This window comes from Schistocerca cancellata, unplaced genomic scaffold (genome assembly GCF_023864275.1).
Source record: "Schistocerca cancellata isolate TAMUIC-IGC-003103 unplaced genomic scaffold, iqSchCanc2.1 HiC_scaffold_678, whole genome shotgun sequence".
Lineage (NCBI taxonomy): Eukaryota > Metazoa > Arthropoda > Insecta > Orthoptera > Acrididae > Schistocerca > Schistocerca cancellata.
The window spans coordinates 17,501-22,500 of NW_026046689.1; the positions used below are offsets into that span (position 1 = coordinate 17,501).

The following is a 5,000-nucleotide window of genomic DNA, read 5'->3' on the forward strand; positions in this document are numbered from 1 at the left end:
GCGGTGAACCAACAGCGTGGGACACAAATCCAACTACGAGCTTTTTAACCGCAACAACTTTAATATACGCTATTGGAGCTGGAATTACCGCGGCTGCTGGCACCAGACTTGCCCTCCAATAGATACTCGTTAAAGGATTTAAAGTGTACTCATTCCGATTACGGGGCCTCGGATGAGTCCCGTATCGTTATTTTTCGTCACTACCTCCCCGTGCCGGGAGTGGGTAATTTGCGCGCCTGCTGCCTTCCTTGGATGTGGTAGCCGTTTCTCAGGCTCCCTCTCCGGAATCGAACCCTGATTCCCCGTTACCCGTTACAACCATGGTAGGCGCAGAACCTACCATCGACAGTTGATAAGGCAGACATTTGAAAGATGCGTCGCCGGTACGAGGACCGTGCGATCAGCCCAAAGTTATTCAGAGTCACCAAGGCAAACGGACCGGACGAGCCGACCGATTGGTTTTGATCTAATAAAAGCGTCCCTTCCATCTCTGGTCGGGACTCTGTTTGCATGTATTAGCTCTAGAATTACCACAGTTATCCAAGTAACGTGGGTACGATCTAAGGAACCATAACTGATTTAATGAGCCATTCGCGGTTTCACCTTAATGCGGCTTGTACTGAGACATGCATGGCTTAATCTTTGAGACAAGCATATGACTACTGGCAGGATCAACCAGGGAGCTGCGTCAACTAGAGCTGAGCAGCCGGCCGCCCGGGAGTGTGTCCCAGGGGCCCGCGCGAACACGCAAGCGTCCGCTCAATTATTCTGCAAACAGGAGGAGGCTGAGCTCCCCTGCACAATACACCTCGAAACCCTCTCAGGTCCCGGCGGCGCGCAGCGCCGTCCTAAGTACTTGGTCGGGTTCGAGAGAGGCGCAATCGCCCGGAGTTAGGCGAGTAGACGCTTTAGGTGCGACCACCCGTGCTCCCAACTGAGCTTGCCGCTGCCGACAGAGGCCCGGGAGCGTGCTGTCGTGGCATTGCCGGCGGGAGACAACACGCGCCACCTACGGTGACCGGCAGCTCCAACGCCAGCGCCACAGAAGGGCAAAGGCCCCACGTGGGTGCCGAAGCGAACTCTCCCAGCACAGCGCACGTGCCAACACGTCTGCACAACTGCGATACAAACCACCAGCGAGAACCGCTGGGGCGACCGAGCAGCAGACGGCGTCGCGGCGCCGAGTGCCGGGCGGCGGCGCATCCTCAACGCACACAGTCCTCAGTCGGACCAGCACACTGCAGATGTCCACCGCGCTTCGCACCGGGCCCGCGAGGACCCACTTTGGCCGCCCGGCGCCGCGCGCAGGGTGCCCCGGCGCGCAGCTGCGCCGCCTGCCGCGTCCGTCGGCCGGCGCGCCTGCCACTGGGCGCCCCCACCAGCCGGCTGTAGCGCGTGCGCCCACGCACCGCGCGGCCAGCACGCCGGGCGGCCCCCCCTCACCGGCCGGGGACGGTCCCACCCAGCCACCGCCGCGTATCGCTTCACACACAGATTTGCCCTTACTGATTTACCTCCAGCAACAACAACCGCACCACAATGGGTTTACCAGTTGTTCATTTGCGTAACGTCACCAGCAAACGTAGACGTCCATCCCAGTTTGCAAATGCAACGATTATTGCATACCTGTCTGTTAGGTGTCACGACACACTACGTCTGCCCACATACACGCAACAAAATGTGCACGACTAGAGAACACGTGGGAGGTGGCCCCCTACGTATGCGATGTCCATTACGAGACCGACTGTCAACCAGCATCTGTACCATGTCGCAGATGTGGAACGCGGTGCACCATGCTATCACACTGTGTGAGAAGAGACGACTACGTTTGAATACACGCGCCACTACATCAACAGACGGCTCATGCTGATCGCCATCCAGGGCGTCCGTTAATCCCACACGTCTCTATGGCGTACCACACTGCAATGTAGCTGTTATGGGGAGACGGCACGTGGCTGAGTGCACAACATTTGGACCGTATGGTTCGCTGTTGTTGGGCGCAGTCGTTGTACGGTCACACATGTGCCACAGCGTATCATGCAGTACATACGGACCTATGTGCAGTACAATGTGAGGGTTAAGCTTACGACATCAGCGGACAGTGGACACAGGCCGTACCACGACGTAGACTGAGCGCTTCGACATGCGAATGCCAGTGAACAGCTGCGAAGGGCATTGAACACGCAAGCACCTGAACGACCAGCGTGCGAAGGCAGGGGGGAGGGTGGGGGCGATGTACATCCTGCAGTCGTCCACATTACAGTGTACAGCGGGAGCATGTAAAAAGTAAGCAACACTTGCGAAGTGTTGAACATGAAACGATACACAAGAGGGTGGGCGGTGCGAGTAGCGAACTATATTCAGAGGGTTGTGGTTAGACAACACTGGATTAATGTAACGTGTCATATGCCAATTACAGAGCAGGTTAAGGCACAACTTGGGTTAGGTTAAGGCACAACGTGGGTTAGGTTAAGGCACAACTTGGGTTAGGTTAAGGCACAACGTGGGTTAGGTTAAGGCACAACGTGGGTTAGGTTAAGGCACAACGTGGGTTAGGTTAAGGCACAACGTGGGTTAGGTTAAGGCACAACGTGGGTTAGGTTAAGGCACAACGTGGGTTAGGTTAAGGCACAACGTGGGTTAGGTTAAGGCACAACGTGGGTTAGGTTAAGGCACAACGTGGGTTAGGTTAAGGCACAACGTGGGTTAGGTTAAGGCACAACGTGGGTTAGGTTAAGGCACAACGTGGGTTAGGTTAAGGCACAACGTGGGTTAGGTTAAGGCACAACTTGGGTTAGGTTAAGGCACAACTTGGGTTAGGTTAAGGCACAACTTGGGTTAGGTTAAGGCACAACTTGGGTTAGGTTAAGGCACAACTTGGGTTAGGTTAAGGCACAACTTGGGTTAGGTTAAGGCACAACTTGGGTTAGGTTAAGGCACAACTTGGGTTAGGTTAAGGCACAACTTGGGTTAGGTTAAGGCACAACGTGGGTTAGGTTAAGGCACAACGTGGGTTAGGTTAAGGCACAACGTGGGTTAGGTTAAGGCACAACGTGGGTTAGGTTAAGGCACAACGTGGGTTAGGTTAAGGCACAACGTGGGTTAGGTTAAGGCACAACGTGGGTTAGGTTAAGGCACAACGTGGGTTAGGTTAAGGCACAACGTGGGTTAGGTTAAGGCACAACGTGGGTTAGGTTAAGGCACAACGTGGGTTAGGTTAAGGCACAACGTGGGTTAGGTTAAGGCACAACGTGGGTTAGGTTAAGGCACAACGTGGGTTAGGTTAAGGCACAACGTGGGTTAGGTTAAGGCACAACGTGGGTTAGGTTAAGGCACAACGTGGGTTAGGTTAAGGCACAACTTGGGTTAGGTTAAGGCACAACGTGGGTTAGGTTAAGGCACAACTTGGGTTAGGTTAAGGCACAACTTGGGTTAGGTTAAGGCACAACTTGGGTTAGGTTAAGGCACAACTTGGGTTAGGTTAAGGCACAACTTGGGTTAGGTTAAGGCACAACTTGGGTTAGGTTAAGGCACAACTTGGGTTAGGTTAAGGCACAACTTGGGTTAGGTTAAGGCACAACTTGGGTTAGGTTAAGGCACAACGTGGGTTAGGTTAAGGCACAACGTGGGTTAGGTTAAGGCACAACGTGGGTTAGGTTAAGGCACAACGTGGGTTAGGTTAAGGCACAACGTGGGTTAGGTTAAGGCACAACGTGGGTTAGGTTAAGGCACAACGTGGGTTAGGTTAAGGCACAACGTGGGTTAGGTTAAGGCACAACGTGGGTTAGGTTAAGGCACAACGTGGGTTAGGTTAAGGCACAACGTGGGTTAGGTTAAGGCACAACGTGGGTTAGGTTAAGGCACAACGTGGGTTAGGTTAAGGCACAACGTGGGTTAGGTTAAGGCACAACGTGGGTTAGGTTAAGGCACAACGTGGGTTAGGTTAAGGTAGAAATTGCGTTACATTGCGGTACAAATTGCGTTACATTGCGGTACAAATTGCGTTACATTGCGGTACAAATTGCGTTACATTGCGGTACAAATTGCGTTACATTGCGGTACAAATTGCGTTACATTGCGGTACAAATTGCGTTACATTGCGGTACAAATTGCGTTACATTGCGGTACAAATTGCGTTACATTGCGGTACAAATTGCGTTACATTGCGGTACAAATTGCGTTACATTGCGGTACAGATTGCGTTACATTGCGGTACACATTGCGTTACACATTGCGGTACACATTGCGTTACACATTGCGGTACACATTGCGTTACACATTGCGGTACACATTGCGGTACACATTGCGTTACACATTGCGTTACACATTGCGGTACACATTGCGGTACATTGCGGTACACATTGCGGTACATTGCGGTACACATTGCGTTACATTGCGGTACACATTGCGTTACATTGCGGTACACATTGCGTTACATTGCGGTACAAATTGCGTTACGAATTTGGTTAAGTTAAGGTGCAAAATGGGTTAGGTTAAGGTGCGAAATGGGTTGGATTACAGTACACAACGTGGTAAGAGAGTGTGTTGGGGGGGGGGGGCCGAGGTTCGTTGGTAGTGATCATTGTAAGTGAATGTCTGAGGCAGCTTCAGTATGTCACAGCAGTTATGTCTCGTCAGGATGCGCTTTTCGCTCGTGACTGGAGGCGCGCCGCGTCTGTGGTTGCGGCAAGGGAGCGGCAGACCTGTGTGATTCATTCCTGCCATTGTTTCTGTGCCGTAACAGGAGGCAGTGTGGTGGTGTTGGGTGCACCCCTGTGTAGGACATGTGTGGGTGTTGGTGGCTTATCTGAGCAATTGTGGATGTCGGACGGGTGGGATATTCTATTTTAGAATTGGACCCCCTGGTGTGGTTATCATAGTGTGGATGGTGTACTGTGGCGGAGAGGATGCACCGGACGTTGGTCCATGCTGGTGCTTACATATTGTATCTGTGTCTGTTACAGGCAGAGAGTAATGTGTGATAGAGTGTCTCGCTGATG

At 52.6% G+C, this 5,000-nt stretch overlaps 1 non-coding gene across 1 annotated transcript in view; it reads right to left on the reverse strand.

The window, feature by feature from the left end:
• Positions 1–682, reverse strand: part of LOC126139150 (small subunit ribosomal RNA) — a 1,909-nt gene extending 1,227 nt beyond the window's left edge. The window contains exon 1 of the ribosomal RNA XR_007528593.1: positions 1–682. This exon is cut by the window's left edge and continues 1,227 nt beyond it. This is a non-coding gene — a ribosomal RNA (small subunit ribosomal RNA).
• Between the last annotated feature and the right edge of the window lie 4,318 nt (positions 683–5,000).